Genomic DNA, 20,715 nt, shown 5'->3' with positions numbered 1-20,715 from the left:
CATACACACACTAAAAATATACTATGTCATACATACCAAAGTAGTATCTGCTTAGTAGTGGCTCCCAGGCAGGGCAATCTGGAGCTTGTGATTCATTAAATCATTCGACAATTTTGACAATGAACAGAATTGAAAAGAAATAACAAATGCCTTCTGTGCAGGGGGTGGGGGGGTTAGGGGGGCGGCTCCGGCTGGTGTAATTTGAGTGTCAGTATGTCTGATGCACATTCAGTAGATGTTTTATAAGCATATTGTTTGTATGCCACATAACCATCCTAGGAGTTAGGCCCATTTAATAGATGAGGAGATTTTGCCTCTGCAGAGTTAAATGACTCATCCAAGGTCACACACCTGGCAAAGTGCACAACTGGAAATTGCACCCAGTTCTCTGGGAACCTAAAGCCCAGATGCTTTTGCTGCACTGTACTGTCTTCCTTTTGGAATTTATAATTCATAATCAGGGAAGGAAAACCCACATATGAAACATTTAAGTAATAATGAAGCCAAATAGGATTCTGTACCAGAATAAGTGGCTCCAGTGTGTGTATAGTTAGAGTGTATATATATGTATATATAGAGAAAGTACAACCTAGATGAATGTAATTGAAGAATTGAAGAGGTTTTTGTCTCACCAGATTTGGTTTAGAGGATCTGCATTTTTCCCCCCAACCTCCATAAAGTTGACCATCTTTCCTTCTCACATCTCCCCCCACCCCCATTCACCAGTGACTTCAGCCTCTGTGAAGGATGAGATAGAAATACCTCCTTTTAAGGTGATTTATCTAACCAGTGGTTCATGTTAGACAAAATTAAGGTGCCAAATGCCCAGCCCGTGTGTCACTTCTCTTTCTGTCCCTCTATTCTTCTCTTCAGCTCACTTTTGGAGCCTCCCATCTCCCTCTTTCCTGAAGAGAAGAAAACCTGCGCTGCTGCCCAATTTATTTGTCCCTGACTGGGTGAAGAGTTGGGAGTGCCTAGGAGAAAGAATTAGAGGCATATTTTTGTTCTTGGGTCCAAGGGAATGCTCTAATCCAGGTTTAATGAAATTTCAGTAGATGGTTTGATCACTATCTGACTCTTGAGCCCACTTATCAATTTGTTCAGAACTCAGACAGGAGACATATGTGATTATTTGGTGACAAGGGACTCCAACATCAAACAGCTTTAGGAAGGCTCTGTCTTCCCTGGAGAAAGTCCTGTGCCACCGAAGAATGCCCCCTCCCTTGTAAATTACTGTAACTTGGTAGTCCCTTTCCAACTGTCAATATAACAAGTCAGCTCATAAATTTGTCTGTTGTAATGTTGATGGATATGAGTGATCAGGAAGGAGCCATAGATGCCGGGCCACTTTGCCCTTTGGATAAAGATGCATTTATGACCTGCTTTGGTCTGGAAAGCAGAAAAAACCCAAATCATAACACTTGAGACAATCTCCTAAGGCTATGCTATCTTTATGGAGATGTTTTCCTATTTCCTTTGGTTTATATCAGTTACTGGAATCTCATACAATATATCTTTCTATATTTTATTTTTGGAGTTATTTTAATTATTTATAATTAATTTAATTAATAAAATAAAATTAATTTAATTAATAAGTTATTTAATTTATTTTTCATATTGTTTCTTTCTGACCTTGCCTCTTTATAGTTTTGGAAATGTCAGTTTGTTTTTAAATGTTCTAGTCAGCTTCTCTTGAGTTGAGCTTTGAATTTTTACATTGAACTGCAGGAAATTTAATATATAGTATTTTAAATCAACCTTAGGTAAGTCATACTTACCCAAATATTTAATAATTTGGTGAATTTTGGCAAGTCTTTTTTGTCTTCACAGGGAGAATATAAATTAGTAATCATGCTCAGTCAGTGGTTCTTTGTTAATGAAATATCTAAATTCATAATCTCTTCTACAGAATTGGTGTTATATAAGAGCATTTGCATTAAAGATACTTTACTCTGAAATGAAATATTGTATAATCTAACATTCATAAAGGAGGTAAAATAGGTGGGTTTTGCAAAGACCATTTATCAAGACCTTTGTTTAATAGAGAAAAAAATAAAAGAAATAATTAAATATCAGTGAAAAATGAGATTTTTCCTTTGGGAAAAGCACTCATTCAGCCTGACCGCCCTCAGAACATTCGTTAAGTAGCTCCTCTTGTCTAAGTAGAGTGGCAGTGTATGGAGAAGCTAATGAACACATGGCCAAATTGAACCTCTTTGCTTGGCAGATATCCCTACATCTCTATTAGCTCTGGAGAGGAAAACACTTTTTTTGACCTTTTAAATAGCTAGACTTCAAAAGAAGCTTAGAATTTGCATATTTTGCACATTTTATTCTGAACCCTGAGCATATATAATATATAGTCATAATCCTTACCCTGTTACCTTATTCTAAATAGCAGAAATAAAGTAGTGAGCCCATTGAGATACTGCACATGTCTTATTTCTTTTGCCACGTCCTCTGATAATAGTGCTTAGCACATAGAAAATAGTTCAAAAACATTGGTTGGATTATAAAATGAGTGATATAAAAAAGAAGGGAAGAAGGAATTTACAAGTGTACTGGGGACACATGTTAAATATTATATAGTATCTGGCTTTTGAAAAAAACTTATTAATTGGGGGTTTTAAAAATGCAATCATTCCCTTTTTTTCTTTAAATCTTTTAGTGTCTCCAGTAGTCTCTTAATTAGAAGATATAGTGAAGTAGTAAATTTTCAAAGTGAACATAGATAGCTTGAAAAAGGTAAGGCAGAGATGGAATAAATAGGCCTTGTCTGAAATCTGGAAAAGGGGAAATGCCCTTAGCAGAACATTTTAAATAACTGTGAGTTACATATAATAACTACTGAGGATATTTATGCTATTGTGTTATTAAGCTAATTATTTGACAGAATACTGCACAGTATCAAGACAAGTCCCACTGCACCTACTGGATAAACCCAATAGACTCAAATGTAAACTATATACACTGTAATATTTCAACAGAAATATCCATAAAATATAATATATACATGGGCACCCCTGTTTCTCTTCACATGTTATCTGAAAGTCCACATTTGTCTTTTAGCCATGTAATCTCAGACCTATTGAAAATAATGTGTCCCATCACATGGGTGGAGGGTGCCATATGATGAGGTTCAGATCTAATAATCACAAAATTGGCATACTGTCTCTAATACATCAGCCAAAAGTAAATCAAAGTTTAGGCCATCCATATAAGAAATCTACTCCAGCTTTGAAATCTGGGGACAATTTGAGTCTACATAGTTTTTCTTAGAATAACAGTTAATGCTAGAATGGAAATTCTAGGCAAATCTTCCAATTCAAGGAGAAGACTCACAGTGTGTTTCTAAGCAGCCCCACTTCTTGTATCACAGTTGTGATCAGGCTAGTTGACCTTTCTGGAAAGTTAGAATAGCCCTCTGTCCAGGTTTTCCCAAAACCGTCTCTAAATATGCCTTATGGTCCCAGCATAATTATTAATAAAGCCTACTTTTACTCCCCAAAGCATTTCAGCCTGGATAATAAACGATATAGTCACCCTATTTTAGTTAAGGCAACAAATAGGAAATTTTATTAATGATATGGGTTTGTTGCTAATGAGATTTAACTAAGAAAGTTTTAATTAAATGGTAAGTTTCCATGAAGTCAGCTAACTTTTAAAGGGGCAGAAAAATGCTATACTAAAGGAAATTCCTTTTTATATTTTGAGCTATTTTCAGCAGCTGTAATTTTTTTAAATGTCCAATTGTGATTTCAAAAACAAAAAAAAAAAGATAGCTTCGAGAAAATTCCCAAAAGAGGCTTTGTTTTTTTAAAATTTTATTTTTAATTTTTGTCACATTTAAAAAATTTAAATTCAATTAATTAACATAGTGTATTATTAGTTTCAGAGGTAAAGGTCAGTGATTCATCATTGGTGTATAACACCCAGTACTCAGGCTTTGTTTTTTTTAAATAGAGCTTTCTCTGAAGCATCAGGCTATGGTTTTATTTTTTCCTACCCAGAGAGTGACACTCTCTATATCAATTCTTTGGCAGTAATTCTGGAGTAGACATTGGTGTATCTTCCTATTCATATGCAATTGACTGTAATGGGTCAGCTCTAGAACATGAGCTGCCACCCATCAGAGACAAATTTTGTTTCTCCTGAGTTATAATGTTTACCATGGTGCCAAGCAGCCAGGGAGCAAAACCAATATGCATAAAGTCTATCACTGGAGTTGCCTTAAAGGCAAAGTATGCTGAACCATATACGACCAGTTATTTTCCGGTTCAATGAACATTTCTAGAAAACCTATTATGTGCCAAGCATTTCAGCACAAATTATTTTATCTGATCTTAATAACAAACCGTGAGGTCTGTGTTACTTTACAGATAGGAAAATAGCCAGTGAAATTAAATGACTCCCTTAAAGTCGTTGGTAATTGAGGGAAGGTTGATTCAAATCCTGGCTGATTGATTCAGCATGTGTGCTCTTTCTGCCCCACCCCTGCTTGCATTTCTAGCTCCAATCTTTGGTCTCTGGCTGAGAAGAGCGTTTTCACGTGGGTAGAAAACCATTTCCTACTAGACTAAAATAAGAATCCCTACAAGGAGGTAAAATTGAATATTCCTATTTTACTTGAAAAATCTTCAACACTCGCCTTAGAAAAAAAAAAAAGTGGGCAGACAGCATCGTCCTTATCTTTTTTCTTCTCCCATCTGCCCTTAACAATTTTTTAAAGGCAATTGTACATTTCAGTGGGAAGACTCTCTATTATTGTACTGCCTCAAGACAGCCTTATCTTCTCCATTTCATTTATTTTTTTGAAGCTGTAAACTGGCCAAGTTCTTCAGTCTTTTCAACTTCAAAACTGGGAAGTTGGCTCCAAAATTAAAGAGTATCAGGAATCTAAAGAAGAGCAGGGGCATTTGATACTCTTTTCATTTAACTCTCAAGGATCAATGAACCATTTGGTGGTAGAGATATTTGAAGTATAGTTCACAGACATCAAAAAAGTTCCCGGCTCCTTGCAGTCATGGTTGCTACAGATGTCCAAACTCCTTCACATGTGGGATGAAAGACTGCCCCCACTCTGGGACAGGAGAATCCAGAGTCCTTAAAGACTCCACAATCTTAACCACTGTCTGAAAGCCAGCCATGTCGTAAGTCCTCCCACACTGATCAGCAGACTTGAACCAGGGTCCTTCTCGGATAACATCCACTGAGGGTCCCTGCAGTGCTGCCTGGTGACTAACGCTCAAAGTTTCAGTCGCCTCTAGGGCATTTTGGGAAGCTTCAGTTCTCTGCAGCTCTGTGAACTACAAAGGAGCAGGTCATTCCCATCCGATGAGAACTAGCTCAAAGGGAAACCCATGCTGAGTAAGGTATTTGAGCAAAAATATATTTTCAGTCTTGAATATGGGATCTGGCCTGTGAGGGAAGTTGGGGTGGGGAGAGAGCGATTGCATATGCCTATAAAACCACACATGGTAAAGAGCTAATGACTTTATTGCAGGGGATTCAGCAGGGAGAACACAGAGATGAAGGGGGTTTTCAGGCTTGCTGGGCACACCTCAAAACCTAGCATCTGAGCCCTGTGATGAGGAGACTGAAAAGTGGGAGAAGTGAACAGGGAGATGCTGTTTGTTCGTTTGCTGATTTGTTTGAAGTAAAACTGCTTTGCGGAGCACCACAGGCTCCTCAACTGTTTCTGGAGGCTGAGAGTTGAGGGTACATGTATGTTCACAGTACAGAGGCGATGGATACAAGACTGTGCATTTGTCAAAACTCGAAGAATTCTACACTTCAAAGAATGACAATTTTGTATTCTGTAAATATTCATGAGCTTTGCTCTGAATGCATTAAAGTTACTTGGAAACAAACAACAAAAAAATTAATTATATAGTATGTAAAATGTTTTTTAAATCAACCATGATGTGGGAAGAACCCCAATGGGGGTGTGTGTGTGTGTCTGTGTGTCTATGTGTGTATATATAGATCTCTCTATATATATATCTTCATATATATGGAGATATATATGTAGAGAGAGAGAGATCTATATATATCTATATATTATTATATATAATATAATATATTACATATATCTATATATTATATATCTATATCTCTCCATATATATGTGTGTGTATATATGTAGAGAGATCCATAGATCTATATATATTATATATCTATATATTATATATATCTATATATATAGATCTATATATCTCTCCATATACGTGTGTGTGTGTATATATATATATATAGAGAGAGAGAGAGAGAGAGAGAGAGAACCGTTCCTTAAAAAGTTGTCCAGTTAAGAAATGTAGAAGTTATGAATGAAACAGAAAACTACCATTAGAATACCAACAAATCATCAAAGGTAAGATCCACTGATGGTTACAAAAATTAGTAGGTGAGAGTTTGAGGAGATAAGACTATGTTCACATGTCATAGGTCAAAGGAGATTATGGAAATGTGCCAACTAAATGCAACATGAGTTCCTAAAGGATCTTGGAACAGAGGACATTAATAGAAAAACTAGAAAAATTTGAATTCATTCTCTAGTCTAGCTAATTGTATTGTACAAGTCGATTTCTTAGTTTTGGTAATTGGAAGATGGTTATTAACCATATTAATAGCAAGGGAAGCTGGGTGAAGCATGTAAGATAGCTCTCTGTACTATTTTTGCAACTTTTCTAAACGTCTAAAACTCTTTCAAAACACAAGATTTTATTATTATTTTTATTTTTTAAGATTATTTATTTATTCATGAAAGACACACAAAGAGAGGCAGAGACACAGGCAGAGGGATAAGCAGGATCCTTGTGGGGAGCCTGATGTGGGACTCGATTCCAGGACCCTCGGAATACGCCCTGAGCCAAAGGCAGATGCTCAACCACCAAGCCACGCAGGTGTCCCCAAAACAAAAGCTTTTAAAAATCCAAACAAAATGTGCCAGAATATTAAGAGCAGTTATCTTTGGAAGGTGAACATATAGATGCTTTTTATTTTCTCCTTCGTACTTTTCTGTTTTCTAAAATCTCTATAACAATAAGCATGCATATTCAGAAAAGACATGTTATTATAATTTTTGGTCAGGAAATTATGTGTGGCTTTGGTTGTGAAAAAATCAACACATTTTTATTTTAAAAAGAGAATGCAAAATTTTTTATATCATGTGTTAGAAAATATCTGAAAGCTTTCATACCAAAGGGGATTCAGCTTTTGATAAAAAAAAATCCACGCCAGTTAATGCTGTTTTTGTATAGGTACTTAAATTGTCATTCAGTCATCCTTTTGTTCTGACTGCAAGCAGACTCTTCCCATTTTTGAAAGCTGAAATGGTCCCAGATAGAATGAGCAAGTGTGGAAAATGCCACTTTCTTTTGAATAAGTTGAAGAATGTCCTGATACTATCTTTTAATATTATGCTCAACCATAACACCATATATTGATTTTCAATTTTTAAAGTATTATGAATCTACAAAATATACTTGTTTAAAAAAGCCTACATCTTTCTTGGAAGATTTGGAAGGCACTGTAGGATTTCACAGTGCCTCCAAGTCATTATGTTGACATGTTATTATATAATTCTGTGGCTGTGATAGATGGAACTGAAAGGAAGCCTGTTTCTTTTTAGGCTTCTGGACAAATGCCAAGGAATAGCTGAAATGAGCAGAAACAGGCTTTCACTGAGGGATCCACTGTGAGAAAACCTACATTGTAGTTTCTAAGCTATTCAAGAAATATGTTTAAATTTGAAGTAAAACATAGTTTTAAGAGAGCTACAGAAAAAAAAAACTGAGCAGATAATTAGTGAATTAATGGGAGGCTTATATGATGGAAAACCTAAATCATTCTTTTATCTTTACTCTTCCCCAACCCTCTGACACCCAGAATTATTTTTCACATTGCAAAGAAAGGATGTTAAGCTTTCACTTTCAAAAGTGGAGCAAAGAAGTTATGATAAGATTATTTCAAGACCTTTACTAAGCAGGATACATACATCGAAAGGTGTCTACTCATGGTATATATACATATATATATATATATAACATTCACGTTAAGTGATGGAGTAACAATTCAAACGTAAGAATATTTTGATTGTGGGACCCCTGGGTGGCTCAGTGGTTGACCGTCTGCCTTTGGCTCAGGGCATGATCCCAGGGTTCCAGGATCAAGTCCCGCATCGGGCTCCCTGCATGGAGCCTGCTTCTCCCTCTGCCTGTGTCTCTGCCTGTCTCTCTGTGTCTCTCATGAATAAATAAATAAAATCTTAAAAAAATAATATTTTGATGCTCGTAGCTTTATTCATTTACTAGTCAAGCCAAATATAGGCAAGATCTCTGAAAATGGTTTTCTGGATAACTATAAAAGAAAATTTTTAACTTTTATTGAATTTAAAGCAACAGGAATTAGCACAGCAATGCTTTTTGTTTCATATTTTGTCTCATCTCAATCATTTGTGGTTAATAAAAGCGTCATGATTTAATGAGGAACACTTGGATACTTCAGTCTAGTGTCCTATTGATCTTTGTCAAAGGGTCATAACATGGGATGTGGATTTGTCCACTGTTCACAGAGTGTTCAGCCCTGACGGTGATGAAGCATTTCTCCTGGACAATGTCTTAGAATCTGCTCAAACCTGTAAACCAGGATAGTACTTGGAATATTTCTGGTCTTGAATACATGTTTGTCTTTGTACATTTGAATTTTATGTATGTTGAATCAGGAGACTATTACCTGGTTCTTGACAGGAGTGCTTGATCAAAATGTTGCGCAGAGCTTAGTGATGGAGCTTTGTTATTGCACCCTTTAAAGATGATTTTATTTGGATGGTCCGTGATTGTCTGTTTTCCTCAAAGCAATTTTTCAGTGAAGTTAACAAGACATGTAAAATATACAAAGACCTCAAGGGGCATCAAGCTGCAAACTTATCAGCAAGATATTTGTTTAGCTCATACTGGGTAATTTAGCAACATTGGCTGCTACTCTCTGCGATTCAGTAACTAAACTTGAATATTATTTTGACTAAAAGTAATATATTGTTAGAATATTTCTTTTGGTGGAAAGTTAATACAATAGACAATTAACCTATTAATTAAATTGTAGAGAGGCAAGTGCCAGACTCATTTTTATTTGAATGTTTTAGAATTTATGACCTGTTCCAAGATTACCTATACCTAAGTAACTGTATTCAAGATTACGTTTTTGCTCCTCTTTGGAAATGTTTCAGGCACTTAGGCTTAAATGATTATATTAACACTAACACTGAGTTTCCCCAAAGGCTTGCGGCCTTTGAAACTCATTACAGCTGTTAGTGCGTGTCCAGTGAAGTGTTTGTCTGCAAAGCAGAATAACTACAAGAGTGTGAGTAGGCTGGGGCTGGAGGTGAGCGGTGAGGTGTAAGTGCTACATGTTCTGTAGGAGCTGTGCCATGTCCCTGGGTCAGCCTCTAGCCCCTTGCACTCACTATCTCTTCTACTCAGCTCATCTTTCCTCCAAGCTCTTTGCTTTGCCTGGTTCATTGGGATCCTCCCAATCTCAGCTTCTCAGAGAGGCCTTCTCTGATCATCCCACCTAAAGTGGCCTCCTCAATAACTCTTACGGTAATTACCCTACTTCTTTATCAAAATATGCCAGTTTGGTGAATCTGCGGATTTAGTTTCTCTCTTCCCTACTTTGTGCTTCATTGTATCCCTAATGCCTAGCAAAATGCATGGCACTTGGAGGGCTTTTTAAATATTTAGTTTAGTGAGTGAATGAATTATCCCCTCAACAGTTCTTTGCTATGGATATAAGTGTCCCAAGTTCTGAGAAAAGGAAACAGGGCCAAAGACATTACATGGCTTGCTACCCAGCTAAAATAGAAAAGTTAAAATGTAAACCTAAGTAGTTTTGACTCAAGCTTTTCCTGCCCCATCAAAACTTAAGTTGGTTGGCTTTTTAAGACCTTGGGTAAATTGCATTCTTAAAAGTGTCATAATGTCATTAGTCTTTGTGTAGGTGATTGTTCTCATATATTAATTTTGTATAAGCCACACAATACATAAAAAAAATAAAGTTTTAAAAAGATTTTATTTATTTATTTATTTATTTATTTATTTATTTATTTATTTATTTATGAGAGAGAGAAAGAGAGAGAAAGAGAGAGCATGAGAGAGCATGAGAGAGAGAGAGAAAGCACAAGCAGGGGCAAAGGGAGAGGGAGAAGCAGATTCCCCATTGAGCAAGGAGACCGATGCAGGCCTCAATCTCTGGACCCTGGGATCATGACCTGAGCCAAAGACAGATGCTTACCCAGTTGAGCCACCCAGGTGCCTCTGAAAAATAATAAATGTTTAAATGAGCTAACATAGCACATACATTATAGGCAATGAAGATGCAATTTATTATCCTAGTATTTTTTCCCCTGAAAGCATTTAATATTTTAAGTGACAATCTTAATATTCCCCATTCAGATGTTTAGAGCTTTTTTACAGGTAGGACATTTCATTTTTTCTTCAGTTACTTCCTTTAAACCATGATGGTTTTTCAATTAAACCTGTAGTACAGAAAAAAAATACCTATAGTATAGTTTTTCTGCACTGACTTCGTTACTAAGTTGGGCAAAGCTGAATTGAGGGGAGAAGCAGCATTACCTAATGAATAAATAAGTGTATTTTTGAAGAAATTACATCCTCCAATCAATATGGGGTTTCAAAATCTGGTTTTAAATTCTAGGGTATTTGTTTTGTTCTGTTTTACATGTTATCCATTTAAGAATCTGCTTAGTAATATATCTCATGAAGCAGTTAAGTATAATCAGATATCAAATTTCATTAGCCTTCTGTCTTCTGGTAGCATTTTCACAGATATATGAATATTCATTATTCAAGGAATGTATAATGAAGTGAATATTTTCCCTGCAAAGCTCAAGGGAATAGCTATTTTATTTATATATATATATATATATATATATAGCCAATATTTTATATATATATATTATATATATATATATATCACCAAATATCTCTCTTTCCTTCTAGGCACACAGGAAGATTTTCTTTCCTGCCTTCTGAAGTTTGGGTGGCCATGAGATGGGCTTTAGCAATAAAATATGAACAAAATGCCATATGTCCCTTTAGATACTTTAAAACAAACAACTTGCAATTAACTCTTGTTTCCTTTCAGTAACATTCTCATGATAAAAGTGAGTGAGACACAAACATGGCTGAAGTGAAGTCTAGGTAGTGATGTGAACAAACAGGCTTGATTTAAAGGTAACCAGACCTAGTTTCAACTTTGCCCCACCTAATCCTATGATCTTAGGCAGTTCAATTCATAGAATGATCTCTTAGTTTTATAATTAAAAAAAAAATTGTCACTTATAAATTTTCACTTTTAAGTGGATCATACTGCCCCTAAAATCTTTCACAACCATTAATTTTTTTAAAAAAATATTATTATGCTATTTCTTGTGATAATAGAAGCAAGTATATGTGAGAAATAATAATTTAAAATTAACTACTTTAATTCTTGTGGAATAGAAATTTCTTGTGGCTTTAATTTTTCTCTATGTCATATCTGTTATGCAGTTTTTGTGGTAATAAACTTGCAAATTGTTAGTGTGGATATTCTACTCATTAAATATTACTAATTATTAATATTTATCATATGTGTTAAGAAGTTGTATCAATCTTCCATATATTTTATAGTTCTCAGCTTTTAGGAAACCATTTATCCAGATAATAAGCTTCACAGGATACTGTTGAACTTGAAAACATTCATCTATGCATTCAGAACATTTTGATAAAAGCTATATTCCTCTTCTCTCCTAGATAGATCTTTACTAGTTATTTCTGTGTGTAAATTATTTATTTAAATTGTGATGGTTAAGTTATACATAACTTAAAGTAGTTCCAAATAAGTAGATAAGGGCAGCTGCATGACTGGGAATTTGCAGTTTAATAACCATTGAATGGTAATCAGGGAAGAGTCAAAGGAGAAGGGCCCATCTGTTCATTGGATAGAGTATTAGGGCCAGTGAATAGTTAACTCTTTCTTAATTAAGGAGATGACATATCCCCTTCTTCTTTAGTACCCAGAATCACAAATTCATAAAGATGGACTGAGAATCCACAAGTAATAGGTACTATTTTCTTTTTTTGAGAAATAGCAGAAGTCATCATTTAACATTATCCAGCCTTGTAGAAGACAACTGAGCAATGGCACCTTCCCGTGTTCCCCCTCCTCAGAAATAAGCTATTAGACTTAATAGTGTGTGGTACAAAAAATCTTATAAATGACAAGAATCCCATTGTGTTTTCAAGAGGAATTATGGTCAATACATTTGGGCCCTTTGGAGAATAAACATTTCCTTTATGGCATCTTCCTGCCATTTAAGATTGGGAAATGTTTTTATTCTTTTTTTCATTATTAAAGTTTAAATTTCTCTTGACATGACAAAGTCCCTGAATTAATGAGGGAAAGGCAATTTAAGTGCAGGTGTGGGTATATATAAAATTAGAAGTTTTTCTGCAGTAGAATATGTACATCTATGTATATAACTCCTTTTTCTTTTTCCTCTCCTCCATCAAAGAGAAACCATTTGGAATAGCATCTAGTTTTCTTCCTCTAAAACTATGATGATGTGATGTGGCCCTTTAAATTATTTTAGCATATACAAATTAGTCTGTTTTATGTTTATGTATGACCCAGAAGGATGTTCAGATGAGGAATTAGCATCAACATGTCCCCGATCACCTGCTGCTTATGAGTCACAGGAAAGTAACATCAGTGTATAGACTAAAAACATCATCAATATCACACTCTTGAGAGGTAAGTTACCTAGTTAAAAATGAAACATGCCTTTGTAGTAAGGTTGCATTGTCTGAAAGACAAAGCGTATGATGCGGCATAGTCAGATTTTGAGCCAAATATAAAGAGTCATCTGTGTCTGTTATGGTCTGCATTGCTGTCTGCACAGGTAACAGTTTATGTGATGCCAAGACAAATTAGAAATACTTCTTCTTAACAAATTAATTAATTCACCCCACAATTCATAGAACTTTTTCTACTCCAAGTTCAAGTGGCAAATATGTAAGGTAAGCAACCATGTGCCCAGTTTGTGTGTTGTCTCTGAGTAATATTGAAATGACTATGTGGCACCTGGGTGGCTCAGTGGACTGTGTCTGCCTTCGGCTCAGGTCATGATCTCAGGGTCCTGGGATCAAGCCCCATGTCTGGCTCCCTGCTCAGCAGAGAGTCTGCTTCTCCCTCTGCCTCTGACCTTCACCGTGCTCATTCTCTCTCTCTCTCTCTCTCTCTCTCAGGAGTGTGCTCTCTTTCTCTCTCAAATAAGTAAATTAATTAATTAATTAATAATAATAAAATAAAATTACTATAGCACATGAACTTGTATCATAAATGGCAAGGTGTATCAGTGAAAGTTTTATGTAAAGAAAATGGTTTTGGCTAACTTGAAGAGAAAATGAATCTGTTTGAAAGTTGTCCACATAATCATTCTGGAAACTAGGGATCCAAAACAAGAAAATTGATATAGGCAAATAAAGGTTGGCCAGAGAGAAGGAAGCACCCAGTTGAGGCTGATGAGCACTCTTGATGGTTGCCACTGGAACTTCCATTAGTGGACACCAAGGCTATGATTTTATTGTCTCTGCCAGACTGTTCAACACAAGACACTCAAGGCTGCTGCCACTGGACTCCACATCTATCTCTGTTGAGCTTAAACTACTAGCTGCTGACTTTTGTAGCTAGTAGTTTCTCCGCACCCTGTATCTTTTGAAGCCCTGGTTGGAAATACTCACTTGGCCAAGTCTGGATTGTGAGTCTACAGTCAGGCTGCCAGGAGGGCAGGAGGAGAGTGTCTGCAGCCTCTTTGGCTTCTGAGGTCGGAAGCAACACTCAGATGGACAATAGGTAGGGTTGCTGGGGGCTGGGTACATAAAAAAAAATAGAAAACCACCACATAAGCCTTGCTCTGTCATTTTTCTATGTAATGGCAAGGATATACAACCAAACTAAATATTTTCATTCAAAAATATGTTTGCATTGCCTGAAAATGGTAGAATGTTCCCTTTAGTGTCATGTCATAAATTAGTAAACTCAATTTAACATTATCTAAAATTTTTATAACACTGTCCTCTTTTACATATGATGGCACAGAAAATCTGTGGCTAGATTATTTTCTAAATTTAACTTGAGAGAGTATGATGTATTTCAGAGGGATTTGAGTTGCCTATTAACATTATCCCTTCCCTTCCGTTTCAGATTACTTTAGCTCATTCACTCAGTAAATTTTTACTGAGCACCTGGACACTGAGAATAGACCAGGGCCGGCCACAAACAGCTCTGAGTCTAACAGAACTGATTGTTTATTTTGCCAATAGCTACAGCCACTTTTAATCCTGTGCTCCTTTGAGCCCTCCTCTCAGGCATGGGATGGAGTAGTGCCTTGTTCACTCTACTGTCAGAGGGTTCACCACTTCCTTGGGCATTAGTGAAACTGGTGCAGGGTCTGATGTTCTAAGTCAGTGAAATAAGTCTTCTTAAACTACCATAATCTTATGTGTTTTCCCAGATTTGACTGGCAATGCATACAATACATATAAACTATATATATATACACACACACACACACACACACATACACACACACCTACTACATATAAACTACACATAGTCCTATGTGTTTTCCTAGATTTGACTCTCCAACTTTTATTACTCTCTATAAGGACCATTTCTAGTATATTTGAGGCCATACCAATTCCTCATGCAAGGCCAAGCATGATATCATTACATGAATTTGGGGCATACATTTAAGTTCAATTCCTCTCTGACCCTCGTCCCCATTAGTCCTAACCTATACATCTACAGTGGTGCCGCTTTAGGCTCCATTGTGGAGTTCTATAGACTGGAGTGGTTTTATTTCATAAGCCATTGTTTCTCCATTTTTTTCTTGGTCTCTAAACCTGAAGAAGAAGGCAAGGAACAGTTTACGTTTGCAAAAATATGACCAGATAAATCAAGTACTGATTTCCTTTTAGTGTTGCTCTTACATGCATCTTCTTGCTTCTCATGTTCATTTTTCCTCTTATGGAGGAAATATATTTAAAGATGGCTTTTCCTCATCTTTAGTGTTTTGCATTTTTAATATGGTGTGCCTAGCTGTGGGGTTTCTTGTCCTGTCCTCTCCCCTTCCCTCCCTTCCCCTCACCTCTCCTCCCCTCCTTCCCCACCCCTCTCCCCCCCTTCCTTTCCCTTTATAACACTGCTCCATTGTACAGGTAGGTAATGTGGCACATCAATTTGAAAACTCATGTACTTCTTCAATTCTGGAGATTTTTCATCCATTGTCTCTTCAAAACTTGCCTCATTTCCTTTTCCTCCATTTTTCCCTTCGGGAATATTAAAGACATGTTAGAGTTCTCATTTTACATATCTTTATTTCATTTTCAGTTTTTAATTTGTCTCTCTGTGCTGCATTCTAAATAGTTTGTTCAATCCTATTCAGCCATCTGGAGAGTTCCCAGTCTTTTTTTTTTCACATACTCAGGACCTAGAATATCTTAGAGTTGATTATTGTGCTGTTTGCAATGACCCGCAGTGGTCCTCCTCTGATGTGGAGATTTAAATGATTTTATCTTTTTTCTCTTCCCTAGCATCAGTCTTCTTTTCTTACCAATTCTTCGGCTATTTCATTATCTAAGTTAAAGTTAATGATTAGAAATTTGATAATGAGAAATAAGGTAGCTAGATCAGCAAGACAAATCTGCTTGACTTTGTTACTCCACTCATAATACACTCTTGACTCAGTTGATCCTCTGTTTTCTCTCAGTTTGACCTATGAAAATATGGAGACCAGAACCATGCATTTATAAAACAGTGTGTTGGAATTAGTGTCTTCTTTTCAATTCAAAATTATATAATCCTGTGAACATACTAGGAATGTGTAACTCTGAATATCCATGGTAGATCTAAAGAACTGAGTTTCTAAATTGCTAATATTCATTACTTGCCTTTCATGAGTGAGAATGGACTATTCGCCCTGAAAGATAGAAAGTAAAACTTCTATTTCCTCTGATTCCTCTTTTCTGTAGGTATGAAGATAACAGAGGTGAAGAAAAGTGATGACTATATCATGATGGCAGCAAAATGTGCACAACCAGTTACTGCATGAGCCTCACTGCCTCCCCTGGTGATGTAGTGACCCACTCCTCGCTCCTTGCCCTACACAAGTCCTTGGTCTGTGTGCCAGAGAAACTCCCTGGTAAGTGAGAAGCCACCACTGACACTGTTGCCTAAATGGGTCATGCATCTTATTGTAGGACTTTCTGTGAAATGCAGAAGGACAGGAGTCATGTCCTTCTGTGAAGGACAGACAGAGTCTGTGAAGGACAGGAGTCATGTCTAATTACTTAGGATTAGAAATAGAAAAAAACAAAACTTTAAAAAAATCTAGGTTTGGGGGAATGTAATGCCTGCTTCCCTGATCAGCTAGGGTCAGAGATGCTGATAAAGCTCTTATAGTTTGAAAGGTGAATGCTGATAGAGGAGAAGGAATATGAAACAGCTTTTCTGACTCTGCTGCCACTTGTGCCTGACTCGGTGGCATTTGTCCTTGACCCCTGTAGACAGAGCTTCTGATTTTATTATTTTTTATTTTTTTAAAGATTTATTTATTTGTTTATGATAGACATAGAGAGAGAGAGAGAGAGAGGCAGAGACACAGGAGGAGGGAGAAGCAGGCTCCATGCAGGGAGCCTGACGCGGGACTCGATCCCGGGTCTCCAGGATCCCGCCCTGGGCTGAAGGCAGGCGCCAAACCGCTGAGCCACCCAGGGATCCCCAGAGCTTCTGATTTTAAGCCACCTTCCCTCAACTTTATTTTTTCTTTAAGATTTTATTTTATTTTTTAAAAGATTTTATTTTTTTATTCACAAGAGACACACAGAGAGATAGGCAGAGACATAGGCAGAGGGAGAAGCAGGCTCATTCAGGGAGCCTGATGTAGGACTTGATCTTGGGACTCCAGGATCATGCCCTGGGCCAAAAGCAGATGCTCAACCAGTGAACCACTTAGGCCAGGCATCCCCCTTTTTTTTTAAGGTAAGATTTTATTTATTTGTTCATGAGAGACACAGAGAGAGAGGCAGAGACATAGGCAGAGGGAAAACCAGGCTCCCTTTGGGGAGCCCAATGTGGGGTTCAATCCCAGGACCCCGGGATCATGACCTGAGCTGAAGGCAGATGCTCAGCCACTGAGCTACCCAAGGTACCCCTTCCCTCAATTTTATAAAAAGGAAAGCCATAGAATAATTTGAAATTAGGAACAAGTTTTTGGCCACTAATGGTTGTAGTATTGTGCCTCCAATATTCAAGGAAGCTCAGCTAGTAAGTGAACTTGGTATGTTATTAATCAAGCCACATTTTTTTATTGAGAATTTTCTATGTTCTCCACACTGGAATTTTAGTGAGAGATAATAAAAAAAGATACATTCTCTAGTAGGCCACATTAATTGATTCATCAAATGCTTCTTGGGATGTAGTCTTGTGCCGAGAGCTCTAGGGAAAACACAGGTGTTTAATTTAAGATCTCTTATATAGTAGATATAAAATATTTCTTTTCTAAATGAAACAAAAATATCTTATTTTTGATAAAGTTTTCTTTATATATATATTCTTATTCAAATATATATATTCTTATTTCCTTGCCACTTGCTCACAAATATTTAACTTATACTAAATCTTATTACATGAGGACTTCCTAGTGATTAATTCTAGGGAGAATAAAGATACAAAGAACTTAAGTATATTAAACTCATAGTAGCCTTTAATTTGAATATTAGAATGCTGTTGTTTTATGAAATGGTTTTGTAGTTTACTTTTTTTTTTTAATTATCAAAATTTGAGAAGTTTGGAAAGAGAATTCTGAGAGACTACCCTGAAGACAGTTGGCTAACCGTGCCCAACGGGAGGTTCAGATACATTACATGTACATAAGCAGATGAATTAAACTTTGCATTAAACAATTTTACATTAAGCAATTTGTCTTCTCTCACCTGTGAGGAAGTTCATAGTAAGAAACCTGGCATTGCCACTTGTTCTATGTGACTTTGGCTGGGAGTGCAAAGAAAATTTTCATGCTTTTCTAGTTTTCTGCTGGAGTCGTAAATATGCCACGTCCTTGGTGTTATTTCTGCTGAGCCTTCAAAAAGGAGATAATTTTGTGGCAGTTTTGAAGATGAAACAGTGTGTAATCAATAAAAAGAATGTTCTTTATCCCCCTTGCTTCCACTTAGAAAGCTCTCTGTGTGAATTCTAGAAACTATTTTAGAGATAGATTAAAATTAAATTTAAATTATTGAGTCATGAGAAGTAAATGCAGACAAAGTAAAGAGAATCTAAGGGAGCAGACTAGCATCCAGCAATCAGAAATTTTCTTGTCTTTCAAGCAATAACCTCGAAGATAGTCCATTAATTAGTGAAGGAATTTCCATCTGATAGTATGGATATTTTACCAAAAATCACCATAAGATACTTGATCTCCATGGAAAGCTGGTGTGTGTATGTGTGTGTGCAAAAACAAAACAAATTCAAGTTGTCTTTGAAATTTTTAAAAATAATGTAAATATAAATGTACATAAATGTGAAATTAAATTATTTTTTTTTTAATTTTAATTTTAGGAGGCTTCACTTCCAGTGTGGAGCCCAATGCAGAGCTTGAGCTCACGTCCCTGAGATCAAGTCCTGAGTTGAGCTCAAGAGTCAGATACTTAACCAACTGAACTACCCAGGCACCCCCAAAACTAAGATATGTTAAAAGGAGACTTCAAAAATGCTGAACATTAAGTCTGTCTATAGGCAGACTAAAGCATTTAATTCTAATAACTTTTCTGTATGCAAGTTATCTCACAGAACATGAGATATATTACAAGTTATGCTCCAGTTTCCTTGAAAGCAAAAAATGTATGTTCAAAGCCAATGGATTAATAATGCAGAGAGCTTATCAGTTTTTAGGACTATTAATTAATAAAATAAAATTGAGGGGAAATGAATAATTATACATATTCTTTTAAAACATAAGCTGATGACCTAACAAAGTATTTTTGCTGTTTATTAAAATCTATTTTATCTGGACTTTTTTTTTTTTTTTTTCAGTTATGCTGTGGTGTTTTTTTTTTTTTTTTTGCTCATTTCCAAATTCACTGTAGTCATGGGAAGTTATAAGTACTGGTAAAGTCTTATTCAGCTGCCTGCTTGCATGTGAATCACATAATGATTATGGATCCTTGAAAAAGCAAAGTAGGAAGAATTTTTCATACAATTTATAATATTGGACCTTTGATGAAGTTAGCTAAGTTGAATAAATCAGTAAAAAAAGAAAACATTCATCAAACATTTGTTTTTCTTTATAAACATCATCCAAAGCTTTGTAGAATACTTAGATGTATAATGGATAATGTGGTTATATTTGTGAGTTTTAGAATCTTACATGTAGTATGTAGATAATGTTTTTGTGAAAAATGTATCACATATTTCTATCTTTCTGTTCATTTTGAAGGGTAAGGAAAGATTTTTAAGACCTGGTCTCGGCACTTCGCAAATCTCTTCAGTTTATTTGGTAGTCCTTTAGAGGCTTGTGAAAAATTCTTCTAAAAAGAGCAAAGAGGTAAGTTAGTTGAACTACTCAACTAAGATAAACTTTAGAAGCAATACATTTCTTTTTTTTTTTTTTAAAAGATTTATTTATTTGTGAGAGAGAGAGCTTGAGCAGAACGGGCAGAGGGAGAAGGAGAGAGAATCTGAGGCAGACTCTGAAATGAGCAGTGAGTGACATGGGGCTCCATCTCAGGACTCTGAGATCAGGATCTGAGCCAAAACTAAGAGCTGAACATTTAACCAACCGCGCCACACAGGTGCCCCCAAAAGCCAATACATTTCTAAGAGAGAAGAGCTTTATAAAATATATAGAATGATCCTTGCAGACTGTTTGACCATTTAACTGCAGGGAAAAGTATGGAGAATAAAAATAATCACCTTCCCTTTTTGTATATGATTCATACACAGTATTTGAACTACCAGAAGATGGATTTACTCATACAGATTAAGAAAAAATTTAACATATGCAAAATGCACAAGTGGTCTTCTAAGGGGCACCTGGGTGGCTCAATTAAGCATCTGCCTTCAGCTCAGGTCATGATCCTACGGTTGTGGGATTGAGCCCCATATCGGGCTCTCTACTCAGTGGAGAGCCTGCTTCTCCCTCTCCCTCTGCCTGCCACTCTGCCTACTTGTGTTCTGTCAAATAAATAGATAAATAGTATCTTAAAAAACAAAAAACAAATGATCTTCGAAGTGTCCATTGTCATTGAAAAATATTATCTCAAGTTAATGTCAATTTAACTTCATTGCCTAGTTTTTCTTCATTAAAATATAAGTGAATTTAAAAAAACAAATAACTTCTACCTTTTTTGTTTGTTTGTTTGTTTGTTTGTTTGTTTGTTTGTTTTTGAGAGCGAGATTGAGAGAGTAAGAGAAGGGTGGAGGGGCAAAGTGGGCAGGAGAGAGAAAATCTTAACCAGGCTTGCAGGGATGGAACCCCTTGCTGGGCTGGATCTCATGATCCTGAAATCATGATCTGAACTGAAATCAAGAGTTGGATGCTCAACTGACTGAGCCACCCAGGCACCCCAAACTTCTACATATTTTAAAAGAGTATTT

At 36.2% G+C, this 20,715-nt stretch overlaps 1 long non-coding RNA gene across 1 annotated transcript; it reads right to left on the bottom strand.

Moving 5' to 3' along the window:
- Window positions 1–15,270: 15,270 nt before the first annotated feature.
- LOC144288351 (uncharacterized) lies at window positions 15,271–20,168 on the bottom strand. Its single transcript, XR_013356298.1, has 3 exons — window positions 19,578–20,168; window positions 18,054–18,199; window positions 15,271–17,556 (listed from the first exon to the last, which is right to left on the bottom strand). It is a non-coding gene; the product is annotated as an uncharacterized LOC144288351 (long non-coding RNA).
- Between the last annotated feature and the right edge of the window lie 547 nt (window positions 20,169–20,715).

This window comes from Canis aureus, chromosome 18 (assembly GCF_053574225.1).
Source record: "Canis aureus isolate CA01 chromosome 18, VMU_Caureus_v.1.0, whole genome shotgun sequence".
NCBI lineage: Eukaryota > Metazoa > Chordata > Mammalia > Carnivora > Canidae > Canis > Canis aureus.
The sequence above is the reverse complement of the archived record's forward strand: the minus strand, read 5'-3'. Positions and strand labels throughout refer to the sequence as shown.